General features: G+C 44.0%; 1 pseudogene; it reads right to left on the reverse strand.

Annotated features, from left to right (window-relative positions):
- Positions 1-11,206: 11,206 nt before the first annotated feature.
- On the reverse strand, positions 11,207-17,634 carry LOC120839374 (annotated as a pseudogene).
- Positions 17,635-18,245: the final 611 nt, after the last annotated feature.

Below are 18,245 nucleotides of genomic sequence, written 5' to 3' on the forward strand. Positions count from 1 at the left end.
ATCATGTACTGACGCTCTTTTATTATTTGCATGATGCTGCATCACGTGATTGCGATTCAGTTTCAAGTACATCCGGGTCTTCTGCCCCTCAGTAACCATAGCAATGGTGGCTCTGTCGGCTGCTCGGTTGCTTGTCGTTTCTGGGCTCCTCATCCTCTGTTCGGGAAAGATTTAGGCTGTGGTTCGTGTCTATCGTCGTTCACATGTGTTGTGTGAGCGTGTCAGCGCCTGCCTCTCCAACCGTGTGCGTTGTGAGACACTGCTGCAAGACGTACAATAGCGCAGATGACATACAATCTCATAAACTGCCACGTGAGCCACATCATAGGGTCCTGTGGCTTCGCGACATTGGCGGCGATGGTTCGGTCGACATCGGCGCTCGCATAGGTCACCTCTGTTCAGACCACTTTTTTTTTTTTCCGGGGAGCTACGATATAAATATTCAAATACTGCAAAGACTTCTCTTCCTTGTCGCCGTCTGTCAATACCTGAGTCTCGGGTTTTTCACTAAAATGTGAGCATATCTGCCCATTAGGAACGTAAAACTGGCACCATGAGTTTTTAAAACACCCCCAAGCTCAGTTGAAATGTTTTCGCGTGCGTGCGTGCGTGCGTGCGTGCGTGCGTGCGTGCGTGCGTGCGTGCGTGCGTGTGTGTGCGTGTGTGCGTGTGTGTGTGTGCGTGTGAGTGAGTGATATCTTGTTTTGAAAAATCTTGGCCTTGCAAGTTCCCGAAGGTAGTTCATTTCAGGCCAATCTCGTGGTTATCATCATACATGGCTCGAACAGTATTTACAGGGCTCACCAAATTTATATGAAAACACAACTGCGTCTTTTCTCATGCGTAGCTATCTTGGTTGCAACCAAGCAAAGATTTCGTGACGTGGCACTCAACAGGCCATCCGGAACTGCTACGCAAATAAGCCATTCTTAAACGTCTTCCAGGATATTGTTGCCATAAGAAAACACACAATTCGTGCGTTGTGTACAAGTTTGATGAGCACAGTATGTGGCAGTTTTAACTCATGCCTTATTTACGTCACTGCTAGTGCACGGACACATCCTGAGGCCACATACTGCACCCTCTACATCGCAAGGTTGCACATATTTCTTGAGATAGAATCTAGAGCAAAATATTTTCATGGTGTTCTTCCCCAAGACTTTGTTTACCTGGTTTTGCAAGCCCAGAAATACTTTCATTGTGCTTTTTATGGTCAAGCAACTGCTGTAAACATTTTACTAGTCAAAAGAGTAAGTATATAATAATGTAAATATTACACAGCTCTTAGCACCATTTTATACCATAAAAGTATATGTCATCATAAACAGCAAACTTGAAAGTTGTGTTGAACTTATGATTTTATTGTGTACGGCGTTCAGCTTTGCAAGAAATTAAAACTGTACCTACTGCGATCGTTACGGCTCCCTCGTGCCGCTTTCTAGTGAGACAAATCGTCTGTGTTATCAAGTGGCTAATAGACATATGGATGTGTGCGCAATGAACCATTCACGGGCGGGGGGCGGGCGGGCGGCCGGGCGGGCGGCCGGTAAACAACCTAATATTTAGTTGTATAAATACGAAGTTTTTATATTAGCATAGTTTCTCGATTGCTTCGTCTAGTAGAAAACCGCAATTTCTTGTTTTTATTCAAATATAGAGTGGCAATGCACAGACAATAAAAAAAAACTTAAAATAAAGCGAAAAATACTGTTTCTTTTAGGGGTTCAAACAGGTTTGAACCGCTATTATTGTCCCGAATGACCAGGCGAGGAAAGAAAGAATAACTGAGAAAACTCAAACGTTTATTGGGGCAAACTTGTGCCAAAAAAAAAACAACAAAACAAACACAAGTAGCAGCAGAGCGTCGCGGGCGTCGAAGTCGGCGTAACAGCAGAGCAACGCTGGGGCGAGACTGACTGCAGATCGCCACGCGGAGCCCCTTATGTACGCGCGTTGGCTTCTGGAACCATCGGCGTAGAACGTTCGGCGACTGGAACATTCGTAACTCGATCAGATGAGAATGTTCTCGAACTCACAAGAACGCAATGTTGAAAGAATAAATAAAAGAACATTCCACCGACTGCAATCGAACGTAGACTTTCCGCGCGACAGTCAAGCGCAGTAACCACTCGGCCACGCACGCGATCGCTCGCCGACGCGCATGATATTATTGCTTTCCGGAGTTAAGCCGGAACTGAACCGAAAGCCCTGAACCCGAACCCGAACTGAACTGATAAAGAAAAGTTCGGTTCGACACTCTGTTTTTAAAACACGTTCCACGCTGTCTCAGGAGACTTGTGCAGAAGGATATGAATTTTGACTAGACGGAGGGGTGTAAAAGAGTATACCACGACGTGGTTCAAGCCATCTGATCAAACCCTGTCCTCTCTTTTTCCAGTTTTAACCCTCAGACTTAAACTGAACACTGATGCGTCAAATTATGGGACAGCGGTCAAGCTCTACCAAAGGGATACAAAGCACCCCGCCCACAAACGCCTTTAAGTGGTTGGCTACTGTAGGTATACGCTCGAAAACTCGGATTTAAATTACACATATAAACAAAAAAGAGTTACTGGCAATTCTAAAATCTGTCAGGTTTTTCTGTTCATATTTGGAAGGTTTCACGTTCAAGCTCTTCACAGACCGCCAAGGCTTGACTCAAAGTCAAAGTCAAATTGGACGTTTGAGTGATTTATACAGCGTAAGGTTGGTCTGCCATTAGGGGCGACACTGGTTTACACTGTAGATGAGCAATTTAGCCAGTGCGGTACAACCGCTAGCCTGGGGTCTTTAACGTGCACCACGCAGTAGTGATACACGACCGCACGCCGGTACGATGCTCATCCAGATCGAAACGGGCAGGGGTGGGGCTCGAGCCCAGAATCCCTGGGTTCGGCAGCGCGAGCTTTCGCTCCACGCGCGTCGAGCTGGGTGTGCGCTTCAGCCCACTCGGCCACCGATCCCCCAAGGCTTGGCTCACCTTCTTTAAATGATGCACAAAAAAAAAGTCAACTCGCGAGCTACCGCAGTTTCAGGTTGACACTATGCGTCGTCCTGGATCATCGTTGACCTACAGTGACAATCTTTCAAGACCTCTTGTTCCGTTTAATGTCGACAATCAGGAAATGGTAAGCCAAGCAATGCTGGCGAAGAGAACCGAACATCTGTTCGTTGCAATAATATTTAAAAAACAAGCGAGCTGGTGATGATTCATGGTAATAAAACCCGAGACTCAGGAACACAGAAGGGGACGAACACAACACATTGTCTCAAAGATGTTTTGTTGTGTTTGTCACCTTCTCAGGAACACAGAAGGAGACTCAGGAACACTGGAAACTCAGGAAGTCTCCTGTGAAGTCAGGAGACTCAGGAACACAGAAGGGGACGAACACAACACAATGTCTCAAAGACGTTGTGTTGTGTTCGTCTCCTTCTCAGGAACACAGAAGGAGACTCAGGAACACAGGAGACCCAGGAAGTCTCCTGTGAAGTCAGGAGACTCAGGAACACAGAAGGGGACGAACACAACACAACGTCTCAAAGATGTTGTGTTGTGTTCGTCCCCTTCTCAGGAACACAGAAGGGGACGAACACAAAACAAAGTCTCAAAGACGTTGTGTTGTATTCGTCCCCTTCTTAGGAACACAGAAGGAGACTCAGGAACACAGGAGACTCAGGAAGTCTCCTGAGAAGTCAGGAGACTAAGGAACGCAGAAGGAAACGAATACAACACAACGTCTCAAAGACGTTGTGTTGTGTTCGTCCCCTTCTCATAAACACAGAAGGAGACTCAGGAAGTCTCTTGTGAAGTCAGGAGACTCAGGAACACAGAAGGGGACGAACACAACACAACGTCTCAAAGATGCTGTGTTGTGTTCGTCCCCTTCTGTGTTCCTGAGTCTCGGATTTTATTAGCATGAATCTGTTCGTTAAAGACGGCAAGTTCCAAGCCCCCATTCAATGGTTTTTACAGTTCTGCAAGATTATTATGAGAAACCGGAATCCGAGGAACGCGGTACCCACAGAAAGCACGTCAAGACGTTCACATGTGCATGGCCAAACATGAAAGAGGACACAAGCAAATACATTCAGTCATGTAACGAATGTCTACTTCTCAAGGCTAAATGTAAGCAAACAGACGGCATGACAACTCCTGGCGAGAGTCGCCGAGGTACGCCGAGGGCATCCAAAGCGCACGGCGTCTACCGCCGACTCTGAGCCCACAGCATGAAATGGCGCAGCGGGCGAACGAACGAGCGAGCAAGCCTCTAAAGAACCAAACAAGTGAAAGCGGCGCTCTTTTCATTCGTCTAGCAGCGCCATAGTCAATCTCCTCACCCTACATCCCTACACACTTTCATCCCCTCGTCTCAGGGCACACCACCAATGTTCCCCATTTTCATGCAGAATGCACGTTTCCAAACAAAGCCCACCGGCGGGCCACATAATGCGGCATGTCCATCGTTACGGAGCAGCGCGCGTCATTCAGTCTGGAAGCGGTTACTTCGGCTCGGGTTTGAAAGGCAACTACCAAAACCGAACCGAACGACAGCGAGCAGCAAAGTGAGGTGAACACGCATGATGTTTCTGAGTCGGTGATGGGTGATATTGGTGATATTTCAAGGTCAATGATATTTCACGGTATTCTGTGAGTCGGTGATACCGGTGAGATTGGTGAGTCCGTGATATCTCGTGAGTCGGTGATACCGGTGAGATTGGTGAGTCCGTGATATCTCGTGAGTCGGTGATATCAGTTTTAATCTTGATAAGCCCTGTTATATAAGTTGTGGTTACTTTTGACTATTGACGGCCTTTGTGATATTGCCACACGCGTCGCCGAGCGAGAGCGTGCGTGGCCGAATGGTTAGCGCGCTTGACTGTCGCGCGGAAGATCTGGGTTCCAGGTAGCGGAATGTTCCTTTATTTATTCTTTCTAATTGTCGTTCTCGCAAGTTCGAGAACTTTCTCGTCTCATCGAGTTACGAATGTTCTACGCGCCGAACGTTCTAGGCCGAATATTCCAAAAACACACGACGGTACAAAGGTGCTCCACGTGGCGAGCAGGAGTCAGTCTCGCTCCAGCGTTCGATCCTGCTTTTACGCCGCCATCGACGCCCGCGACGCTCTATTCTTATCTTCTGATTCCTTTTTTTTTTTTTTAGCACAAGTTCCCTTCCATTAAACGTTAAGTTAAAATTTTCGTCGCCTCATCAATTGTCATTGGTGACAATATGGCTGGTGGTGACTTTTGGATCTTGGAAAAATTCGTGATGAGTGTGGTTGAATTCTGAAAACACTTTGTAAACGCGATATGACATTGAGCGACTCGGATCCAAAATGCCGACCTATACTTCTGAGAACTCGAAGATGCCATTTGAGATTTTGCGCTTGGATTTTGCAGGGTTAAAGAAAAGAAGTGGGAATGAGTAAAACAGGCAAAATCGATTATTTTTTACATTGATGAATGCACCAGAGTGATGTCTGCATGAGCTCGTAGACAAGGCGCGAGCAGTGTCATAACTCTGCTCAGCCGCGAAAAGATTAATGACGTTAAAGTCCTAAAATCCGCCAAACGACTAGTGTTCCGAAGCAACAAGCTCGAACAAAAGGCAGGAGAGCGAGTTATTTTACTCAGGTTCTCTGGACAATACCATCCAGCAGTCAACAGTCTGGTTGAACGAGCGATTCGAGATATTAAGCAATGCACCAATATGTACCCATGTGTTTCTGGTGGCTGGAAGGACTGTCCTAAGGCGGATATGTCTGACCATAGCAGGTATTACTCAAAGGGCCTGAAATGTAACCCGACCTTCCCGGTCACTGGAAAAGTTTCTTTCTTCCGGCGGATCACAAGCTGCGCTTAAGAGAGTAACTAATACTCAGGAAATCGTCAAAGGTAGACGCCGAATATACCAAACGTACAGGAGCAACATGAAGGTTAATCTCTATAAAAGACATAACATTACAGTACCAAACCTAAAGGTTGAGGATCTCGCGCTTATGCGAAAAGGAACCCCTCGGCCGAGTGCCGATTTCTGTGGTCCCTAACGCGTTTTAAAAACGGCTTCCCAGAAGTGGATAGTGAAGGCGATTTGGTACCCGGGCACTAATGAGACGACGGAGACTACCACATTTAAAAAGGTTTTTCAGTATTGTCCCTGGAAGGATAACTTCTGGAGTCTGGAGAAACGAGGTGACTCGAGAAGTTCTATAAAACGACGACAAGGGAGGATGAGGTGGTGTAAACAAAAGAATGCAGGATTAGTCGACTAGCCATTAGTGTTTTTAAGCACCGTGGTGCAGCTTCCCTACCGACAAACCCCCCAAAAAAACTTTCACTATCTGGATTATGGAACTGGAGACCTGCTTCTGGTAGCCTTAAACCCATATTGCAGACAACGGAATACTTTGTGAAAACTTGAAGTCCAGTTAAAATCCAGAAAGATTTCCAGTTCCAAAATCCCGATAGCGAAAAGTTATACTGGGTTATTCGGCAGGGTTGTCAGTCTGAAAAGATGATGCATTTTTGTCGTAGACTGCTCTCCAGGATGTGCCGTAGTACTTTTTAATGCCATGGAGTTCAGCAGCAGTAGATGTGAGCCTGTAGGACTGAACAATTTTTAGAGAAGGAATAAACTTACATGAGGACGAAGAGTTTTCACTCGTTGATCAGTCGGTAAATATAATATTAATAATATTTCTTGATATATGCGTAAGGTCCGTGTATCTTGCATGTATATGTGATAATGCGCATTGCAGCGAAACAGTTTTACACTGTGAGGATGAGTTCCCAAACTCGTCTATGTGTAGGAACAGTGAGTGGGTGGAGGCAAGATCCAATGCGGACGGTGAGGAGGTTCAGAGAAGACAGCGAGTTATGGGATATAATGCTGTAAAAGTGCCACGTGCGAGAAAATCTCCGCGTTCGGGCGCCTCAGTTCAAAAGAAGATGCTGATGTGGAGGTAAATAACAAAATGCAACCGACCGAGTGGTGTTCCTGGCGTTATCTGTTTCCCACAAGTGGTGACCGGCACAATGCTCCGTGAATAAACGATCAACCACCGTCCCTACCCCAGCTCCAATCGCGGCCGTTGCGGTTCGGCTCTCGTCGTAGTCTGGTCCCTGTAGGCCGAGTCGCAGATCCGCCTTTTAGGCATTAAAAGCCAGCGGCTGCCACAGAACGTCCAGGTGGTATCTTGGAGCGGCCGTACCCCTCAATCTTGCGGAACTCGCAGGTTTGGCAGTCGCGGTCGATATCGCCGCCACCACCACGCTGTCGGCAGGCGATGTCCCTAAGATGGCGCAGGACGTCCAGACCCCAACCGCGTCCCAAGGCTACGCTTAGCAGCTCCTGCCAACGTCTCGAACAAGTTGTCCTTGCTGCGACAAGACATCGAGACTCCGCGCGTTCTCCAAGCCGTCGCCGGTGCTCTACACCGCGTCGCCACGACGACAGCTCTTGCAGAGATCAATCTTCGGGTCTCTGCTACGAAAGAATTGCCAGCCACCTTTACCTTCAAAGTCATATAATGCATGAAATGCATTATAGGTAATTGCTGAGGGAATCGGTGTGCCACGTGACGTATATTTTCCCGCTAAATTTAGCGAGGAAACTGAATGATTGTCTAAGACACGCGACGTCAGGTCACCTGACGTCCATTTCCCCTCAGTATTTAGCGGGGAAACTGGATTGGGGGAGTGTCTAGGTGACAAGACGCAAATATTTCCGCCATATTTAGCGGATAACTGAAGTGGCATATAGGTCAAGTGACGTCAATCTCCTGGTAAATTTAGCGGGGAAACTGAATTGATATTTTGGCCACAAGACGTGAACTTCCCCGCTACATTTAGCGGGGAAACTGATTTCAAGTATAGGTCACGTGCCGTCAATTTTCCCAAGGTGTATACGTCACGAGACGCCACGTTCTCCGCTAAATTTAGGAGAAAATGCACGGACGGGCGGACGGAAAAAAATTTTAGGATTGGGAGGTAGCGTTAAAAAGCATTTCGTGCTCTTAAAACGTTATCCTATTAGAAATCAATTAAAAATGACCGCTGCTTGCGTACAGTGATAAAAGTGCCGGGGTAAAAAAAAATGGCATTGCACGAAAAAAATGTTTTTAAAACTGCTTGGACTTGTACATTTTGAGTGGCTCAGACAAAGGGGAAAGGTCAAACGAGAATCTGGCTGCATCGTTTGGCCTTGTCCTAAACTTTGATCAAAATTTCGTGACCAGTAGCGTATTAAACAACGCTGCTTTAACCGACATCCGCCACTGAACCGACAACAAAGAAAAAGGAAAGGCACTCTTAAGAATTATGTATTTAACAGAACTGCGAAACAAAATGTTCATGATTTATTTAACTAAACAAAATTAAACAAATATAACATATTGTGAGGGGAAAGACGAAATACATTTTCAAGCGGCACGATATAAAAAAAAATTCTAAAATAGATAGCTCCCGGAAGGGGCTTACATTTACCATTTTCTAGTATATTTGGTGTCTCTTCGTAACTTTGCAGAATTTGCACTAAAATTTATAACACTAATATTTATGATATAATAGTAATTTGTTTCATTAACGTTGATTATAAAGCCTGCAGGTTTGTGTGTGTTTGTTCGTAGTTTGTCTTACGTAAACGAATAAAATGATATCGGTCTACGTATTACAGTTCAAAGAAAAACTTCAAATCCAATCAATTGCTATTCCACATCACGCATTACAAGTTCTCGGAAGCACGGATTATTATATACGCGTATGTGCTTCTCCAAGAACAAGTTTTCGATTAAGCTTTTAGCAGACAGTGAGGCACATTCGTCCATTTTGACTAATATCTGTTCTCGATTGGATGTATCCAACCGCAATTTAGATTCCGCACAAGCACAAGACTTATGGTGCGGGTTAATTGAGAAAATGGCGAGTCGTATATCGTCTTGAGGGCACTCTCGCAGTTTTCTTTTGATATATGAATCCCTGTGAATCTTGTACATACCTTACCTTGTGCAACCGTCGCCAATGCCTGCTCGGAGAGTGGCACACTCATCGGTTCGGAGTTTTAGGGAACCGTTTTTGCACATCTGATACCGTAAGGTGGGCCCTAGCTAAGGTATGCACTGCGCATACGGGAGTCTCCTGTGGCAGCGCATGCGCAGTTCGTACCGGAGGGTCCATCGTACGGTATGGGATGTGCAAAAACGGTTCCCTAAAACTTGCTAAAACTATAAAACTATCTGTACTCCATTCCCCCTTAAAGGAGCACTGACATGCCAAAATCATATATGTTCTTTTTTGTGTTTTATTATGCGAAGCGATTGAAAACCATGCCCGGACATTACCCTCAAATTTCAAACCTTGTAAAATCGGTATCTGAGAAGTAAAAAAACAGTTTCCAAATGCTAAATTTAAAGTTCCCGCGCGATTCGCGCCAGTGCGGTGACGTCAAATATTGCCGAGTCCTGCGAGTTGACTTTTTTTCACGCCTCCGCTCCGCGCAAAACGTTGGCCAAAGCCGCCAAACCCAAACGCCCTTACCACCGCGACCCGAAGCAAGGCGGAGAGGAGCGAAAAGAAGGACGCCGGCTTATCAGGAAAGACCAGTTTGAGTTCCTCCGTGCGAGCCGTGCCGCCTGCCTACAGACGACGCTTGACGTCTGAAAGGCTGCCCCGGCGGAGTAACAATCGAAACTACTATGCACAGACTCCAAACCCAGTTGTTTTGACCGTTTGACGATTTGCTTTTCCAAGTCTGAGAGGTCGTCGGGCACCTAAAAAAGACCACTTCGTCCGATTCTTCAACTCACCGATCATTCTCTGCTATGTGCATCGAGTGCCGCCATGTTTTCCGAGGGAGGATACAAATCCAGGGGGCGACATCACACCGAACTCTGATTTTCGGTATTTCAAAAACAAGGGCCGTAGTGCGTTCGCAATTGCGTTGAAAATATGTTTTACGATTGCCGTTATTAAATGTTATAGAAATGTCATATGCTGTACGCTCCTATTTATGCCTCAAAATACACTGAAGCAGATTTTGCTAGAATTAAAATGCTTTCAGTTCAGTTGTCCACCGGGGCTGTTTCTTCGGTAGTTAAAGGGGTAGGGAAACGAAATTCCAGCGCTCATTTTCTACCTTGAATGTGTTGCATGTTGCACCCTAACCTCGAAAACACCAGTGTTCCGTTGAAAGGCACAAGAAAACTAATGTTAAAGCTAAATAAACGATCTTTCAATGTGCACCTGGTGGATGCATGCGGAGCCAATTTGGGAGGTCATCTAGCAACGCTGGGAAAGTCGTGACATAGCAGATTCTTTCCGGGCAGCGCCACCCTTTGGAATTTCAACTTTTTCCTTCTTAGCTTTCCTCCTAGCTCAACTCACAAATCGCGCATTGTACCAAACGGTCCAAGAAAACAAAAAGGAAGGACTCCCCTCTTTCTCAAACCCTCGTTCGTGCAACCGGAAAAAGCCATTCTCCGCCTAGAAGATTCGTCCGTCGCTCAAAACTTGAACAAAAGTTGCTTTCCCCACTCCGTTCGGCCCTAAGCTGACAGTGTTGTGGAAGCTACGTGCTTCTTGGGCCAGCCACACGCTCGTCACCCCACGGGTACTACGAACGGCTTGGTTGTAACGCGCTGACAACGCCGCCAAGGGCAAAGCTCATAACCACGCCAGCCTTGCTACGTCATGAATGCGGGGAATCTTTTCTTTCTGTTTTTGTTTGCGCCGGATATCGCATCGCGCTCGCTTCTCTTCGAGCGCTTGCTGGAGTGCACCGTTTGAAACGAAAAATATAGTCAGTCGTTCAAAATACAAACGTGCGATTATCATTTACGGTTATTATCCGTCATGCTTGACTCATTTCCGAACGAAATTTGAATATTTCAATTTTTGTTTCCGTACCCCTTTAAGTAACAATAATACTATATTTTTATATTATATGCTGGAGAAACTTTTAGCACAAAATTAGCTGCCCGGCATAAATGACAAGAATAACAAATAAAGATAAGTACGCGACGTGAATTCACTGCAGGCTAGCTATAATTTTGTCATTGGTGGTTTGCCAAGTTTTGAGCATCCTCGGCTCTTAGTGAAGTATATTTGATTAATTCTCTCGTAAAAAGCTCTGCAAGCCCGGCCATCACCCAACTCTGGGATTTAGCATTTAACTTATCTTTTACAGAAATCACTAATAATAGGTCGGCATCAACTACCTGATCGCACCCAACCATTCGGAGTGATGGCTTGTGATGTGGTTTCAGGATTTCCGTAATAACCCCTCATGGAAGGCGGAGTCTTTACGAATAGCTCGCCCTCTTCGTTGGGTACAAGGATCTTCCCAGTCTTGATATCCACAATCTTCCAACAAAAATCTATTGTGGTTAATCGCTTGTTCAAAGTCCTCTCAGCATGACAATGAGATTAAAGATCAAACATCGGTATGTTCCACTCTTCGTAAGTCGCTAAACCCGTAATCCGATTAAGAAAACGTAATGCAATTTTTCAGCCCGCGAAAATAAACTATGCATTGCAGAAAGCTGAAAAATTCAGTCGCAGCGTGATGATAGCGGTGGAGATAAAATGCCAAACTTTGAGAACATGACGTTACATGGATCAAAAGATAAAAACAAACGACGAATATTCTTACGAACGCACGTCCACCTAACCCTCATTTCGTCAAAACAAGAAATGATATTGTGGGCACCTGTGTCAGTTAATTAATTGCACTAAACTTGTCAGCGCGAAAGAAAACAATATTATTGTTCTTTATTGTTCCTTATTTGTTATTGCTAACCCCTCCCATCGCTGAAATAATGATGACGTGCAAGGACGTCGATTGCTAAAGAGATTTCGTCCTTTTCTTTTACCTTTTGATTACTGTGACTTCATCTTCTCGAACTTTCGCATTTTTACCTACCGCCAGCGTCACATTTAGCAGAGTTTCAGTATTTCTAAACTGCGTAGTTGATTTATGCGGGCCGAAAACGCGGGTTTCGTGGTCTCGACCGAACCCGTTAGATCATTTTGTGACTCGCGCCAGTGGCTTTAAAAGCCCCGAAGCGCGCTCTATTTGTCGTTGCTTGTGTTTTGCCTAAGTGGTAAGTTTAATATAAATCCAGATTTCAGTGTCGCAGAATGTAACAGTGATAGGGTATCATTTTAACTTCTTGTTTCCTCACGTAACCCGCAAACAAATAACCATCCCTTTCCTTTTCTACCAGATGAAGAGGGTCCAAACAATTTTCAGCAAGATTATTTGTACAAATATACCAGGAACTTTAGCGTTACTTCCCTGCTAATTTACGCAACATTTAAATCTGTTAAAGCAAAAATGTCAATCGATATATAGTTTTTTTTTTTCATTTTTTCTATATAAGATCAACACTCTACCTACGATCTACTTAGGATCAACAGAAATGGAATCTAAGCTAGCGATAGCACGACTTTCTACACCCTACGATGGAGCTTCACCACTGTACAGCCTTTTTCGGGTCTAGAGAATATCTCTTCGGAGCCGACGTCGCGCGGCAAAGACCCTATAACGAGGACAAGCTGGCTCAATTAGAGTAAAGATTTGTTCTCGTTTTTTTTTGTTTTTTTTTTTACTTTTGAAAGTTGTAAGTTACTTAATGTTTGCCACCACAGGTTAGTTTAAGACACTGCAGAGAATTAACGAGAATTTAAACAAAGTAAAATTCTGAGGACACCTAAGCACTTCTTATGAGTTGTGAATGCAAAAGCATGAATGTTGTTCTTCCGCTCCCTTAGTTCGTCTGCGGTGTAGTGGCGTGGCCGGCCACGTTTCGCTACTGCCGAGCTTCCGGCAGTTTGTTTGTCGGTAAATAATTATTTAACGTTTTTCTAAAAGGTGTTTACTAAACACGTGATTCGTAGCTTTTTTCATAACGTTTTATCGTTCTTTTTTAAATATTTTGTGTAAATGATGTAAACCTTTCATAAAAGAGTAGGAAAAAATAGTACTGCGTTCATGCTTTGGTGTGAACGTGACGGCTGTGCAAAGTACCATCGTGAAACCTTGGGAATCTCAACGTCTCGATCTTCGAAATTTATTATCTCCGGAAGAAAATTAGTTACAACGCTCAAATATAGCTGAATTTTTTTCCCAAGGACGTGGCTTTCACATGTATGTTTTTTGACATAAATATAAAAAATATGAGCCGGGGACAATCATTGTGCGATCTGACGTGGAAACAGCCTATAGTATAAGTGAAATCTTAATAGGGTAAATACCAATAACATTCATCAAACTTACCTTAATTTGTGCCACTGGACATGGAAATCCAATGCCATACCATTGGAGGCATCCATTGGAGGTTGGCAGTTCCAGCCAATTTCGTTACTTGCATAACATTGTTTGATGACAGATGAGTAAAACGACAGTTCCAGTTTTCTCACAATTCGTAGTGTGGCTTTTATTCCAGTAAAAATCACTTTCTTGAGATAATTTAGCCGAACCCCTTTATCCTCAATTTTCTTCGCAAGTTGCAATATCGTGGTGAATCTTTCTACTAGTGTAGTCAACTGCATCAGCACGAAAGTTAGCATTTAAACAACATTATTCATAAATTTTTTTTCTTAAAAGCCGTGAGTTTTATAGTGAGCGGACAAGAAAATGCGCACTGAAGACAATGAATACAAGGTATTTTTGTAGTACGCTTAATAATTAAACATTTCACGGTTTGATAATGCTGAGAAGGACCGAGGGACACAAAATGTATTAGGCGACCATACCCATGACGTGCGTAGATTGTGTGTGTGTGACGAGAGTGTCAGCATGATTAAGCTAGTGTAGATGCTTCACTTTACCAACCAACCGCTAGCTCCCCCACATACCTGCGCTGCTTATCCAATCAAAAAACTCTGCTTATCTCAGTCGCTATATTGTGTCTGGCTAGAAATCCCTTGGTCCCACGCGTTCACCCACCCTTGGGAGTATTTTAGGTTGCTGGTTTTAATAACCCCCTATGAGACTTAATATTTTATATGCACAACTTGAACCATCGTGTAATGGTCGAGCGTAACGCTTAAGGGTAGCAGTTAGCTTTTTCATAAAAACATTTGCTGATAAAACACATTTTGTGTTAAAACAAAAGCCTCACACGTGATGCGCCAACGTGAAGATCACACATGAACACCTGAAACGAAAATTCAATAATAGCTGTCGTGCTCTGTTGCTGCGTTGCGGAAAATAATTGAGGAAATAGCAACTGTGTTCGTTTTTAGCAAAAATGTGCTATTTAAATATAAATTAGATCCGAATAAATATATTTTTTTTATAACTCGCACTATTACATCAGTTACACTTTGAAAGCTTCAGCACCCAGTATTCATCCTAGTCCCCCTTTTTTATCGTTAAGACCATTTTCAGAAAGTGTGTTTCTTAGTTTCCCACTAGATATAAAATGTTTATTTAACCCTGCTAACGCGCAAACGGTAACGCCACTGGGATAATAAATTGTTTGATGCTACATTATTTATTGGAAATGATACTGCTGGGTACAGTGTGCGTGTCGTACCTTGTGTTTCTTGATGGCGTCAAGCATTTATTCTGTACAAGCTGATTCCGAAAAGAAAACAGTCTTCGCTCCGGTATAAGATGCACACAGGTAAAGACGAAAGCCGAGAAACGTTGTAATAGAAATCCAAGAAGCAATAATGTCCTCATCATCAAAAAGACAGTTACATCTTAAAAAATATTAGTAATAAAGGCGGTAAACTTGTTCAGTGAGATGGCTATTTTCGCTGTTTATTTGTCAGGTTGCAGAGCACGCCGTGCGTACATTTTAGGCGGGGCGTCGTTGCTTTACTTACGTGAGAAAATTTTAATATATTTTTTTCGCAACCAAACAGAGATTGCCATGTTTATAAAAACTCAGGCAAACATTTCGACATTTTAAATGCTTAGAAGCGGGTGAAAGTTTTATGGGTGAGTGTGTTCGCGCATCGCAGCTATGTGCACGTGGAGCGAAAGCGCACCCTGCAGAACCCAGGAATGGTGGGTTCAATTTGCACACTTGCCCGTGTTCGTCTCTTTAAACATCGTGCCGGCGTGTAGTTCTGCATCACTACTGAGTGCTTCAGGTTAAAGAACCCAAACTAACAGTCGTACAACACTCGTTAAATCTGTTATCTTCAGCGACCAACAGTGTCGCAATATACGGACAGATTAAACTCAGGATGTCTAAAATCAAACGTCATTTTAAGTTTCTAATATACAGAGTGACCAAAAAAATACATGGTTTTTCTCACCGCAAAAATAAACTAGGCATCTCCGAACGCACATTCTCCGCCCAAAGGTAGCGCTAGAGGTCACAACCAGATGCCAAAGTTTCAGCCCGATCCGACACCTTATTCAAAAGTTATGGGTTATTTTCTGAAACTTTCAATGGGAAAATGGCGGCCGACGGAGTTTTCGAATACATGGGGCTCCATGGGCACCAGAAACCGAAAACGGGCCAAAAATGGGCTCCATTTTTCCATTGAAATTTTCAGAAAATCACTCATAACTTTTGAATAAGGTATCGGACCGGGCTGAAACTTTGGCATCTGGTTATGACCTCTAGCTCTACCTTACCATGTGATATATATATATATCACATGGTACCTTCGTCTTCTTTCTGAAGGTCATCCATCTTTCAATTAAAGCGCATAAGGGCGCGGCGTTGTGTGTTTCTGTGTATGTTCATAGAGCATGAAGTTAGTCTGCCTCGACTGGCGACTTGTATCTCAGCTGTAGATGATGAATATAGCCAGTGCGGTACAGCCATTAGCCTGAGGTTCGAGGTCGGCCAAGTTAAACTTCCTCGAGCTTCCAACGCGAAGTTCGCCAAAATTTAGACTGAAGTTCGACTTCCATGCGCATGCGCGAAAATTTTAAAACGAGCTGACACCACCTGACGGAGAAAAATGAAATATTTGTTAGATGTACTGCTTCACTGCATCCCATTACTAAATAACGAAAGCATTGAAAGTATGCCCACTTTTGCTTTTACATCGCGTAAACATCGGTAATCATTTATTAAAATATAATATAAACTACTTTCTAAACGTTTGTTTTTCAAAATCAGAAATCTTTGAGTAGAAGCCGGACAAAACTGTCCATAAGTCGAATTTTGTCGAACTTTGCTAAAAAGTCGAAGCTTCGTTGAACCAGTCGAACCTAAATGTCCGAGAAAAGTTCGCGACATCCCTCCTGATTACCAGCTAAGTACGCTAACCATGTTCGTATACGGCTGTAACTCGCAGCGCGATCTCCGCAGGTGAGTTAGTTAGCTTGAGAGTGATTGGCGCAGCAGCATTGGGGCCATGCGCCAGACACATTACGTAAAGGGCACCTAAAATTTGTACAGGCTGACAAAAACCTTCAAGTGGACCCTGCTAGAAACTAGGCTCCTTGCATAGTGTTCATATTTCCTGCAGCATATTATCTCCCAATAAGTGAAAGAACCAGACGATCGTCTGTTCGCTGCACCTATCGGGAGATGGCATCACAAATTGCTACTATCACTGACTCGGTCGTCTGCGAACATGTGTACCACGGACCCTGAAAAGTTTGTTGGCGTCATTTTTTAAAACATTTCACCCGGCGAAATCCAACATCCATACGCACAACCGACAAGAATTTGAGCGCTCTATGGACAGTTGACGAACTTTCCCGCTGTTATACGGCGCCAGGATTTATTTTGGACATGCTACATGATCATGATATACAGGGTATCCCACACAACAGGAAAAAATTACAAAATGTTGTTCTTATATGTTTTTTTTTTTTCTTTGCGAGCATATACCACGCATCGTCAAACATTCATTCTCCGCCTGACTGTAGCCCTCGCGATCAAAACAGGATGCCGAAGTTTCAGAGCTAAGAGTTCTTTTGTCCAAAAGTTATAAGGAATTTCCTGAAAAGTTTCAACGGGAAAAAAAACGAACCGACGGAGCTCCCAAGTACATGGAACTGAATGGCGCCAGTGACCAGTCATCGAAAACGGGCGAAAACAAGCCCCATTTTCCCGTTGAAAATGTCAGATTGCTTATAACCTTCGAATAAAGAGAACGGTCAGTTCTGAAACTAATCAAAATGCGATCTCGATTTAATTGTGCCATTTATTTCGGATATATCAAATTCTGCGTTAATGCTAGAATATAATCATATTTCAACATAATAGGAGCCAACGTTATTAGTTACGCGAGAGCACACCCTGAAGGTATCCGGCCACGATGCTGTAGTGAGTATGTTCAATGGTCTTCGAGCGACCCGCTGTTCCGGATGTGTAGATCAACAGAAGAACTTCGTTCTTTACGTCCTCCACCGGAATTTTCTCGTAGGTGTTTTCATCCAACGTCTTGAACTCAGTTACAGAAACAAACCCTTCGGCGGTGCCTACGGTGAAGTAACCCTGAAAGCGTTGGTCACGGGAATTTTAGGAGATATTCCCAGAGACTAGCCCCAAATGTTTTCTCGGTTCGCAACAACGCTATTTGCCGCTAAACGGAAAGAAAGCGGGACTGACAATCCTGTCCTCAGAAACTATATATTCATTATTTCTTTTTCTCTAATAGGGAATATAAACATTCGGTGTCAGCATCACGTGCGATATGACTAAAGCGTGCATTCTTGCAAGGCAATAAAAAAAGAGCCATCACAAGCTGTTGTTCTTTTTTGCTTTTGTTTCTTTAAGAGGACCCCGAAAGTTTTAGAAAAATTAAAACGAAGGTTTACTACAGGGTGTCTCGAAAAGGGATCAGGCTCTTTAAATTGACCGGAAAAATCGGTTTCTCAACCCATCGCGCTACGATTTTGTGCAGTGTTGCCCACAGGTGGTTTATTTTTTAAATAAAATTTGCAAAGAGCGAACTTATTTGAGGAAAATGTAAAAAAAAGAAAAAGGCTTAGCTTCTATAGAAACGCAGCAAAGCCACCGGTCTTCTCACTATGGACGCCCTATTGTTTCAACTTCAACTGTTTCGATGATTTCAACTTTTTCTAAACGCGCTGTGACGTATAGGGCACTCCTCTCCCATATCCTCTCTTGGCCAATCGGTGGAAAGCACCAGTTCCGGCTCCGCGTTTCTTCGTCGTCGGGCGCAGATGCTCTCCGCTGGCCCGAAAGCGCACCGTCCTAACCAACGCGCACGCTTGTGACTCAGAAAGCGCACCGGAAGCAGCAAAAACGTCACGAAATACGCAATTTCCGGAAAGCGCACGAATTTCGCGCGCACAAAA

This window comes from Ixodes scapularis, unplaced genomic scaffold, assembly GCF_016920785.2.
Source record: "Ixodes scapularis isolate PalLabHiFi unplaced genomic scaffold, ASM1692078v2 PGA_scaffold8__174_contigs__length_109621045, whole genome shotgun sequence".
NCBI lineage: Eukaryota > Metazoa > Arthropoda > Arachnida > Ixodida > Ixodidae > Ixodes > Ixodes scapularis.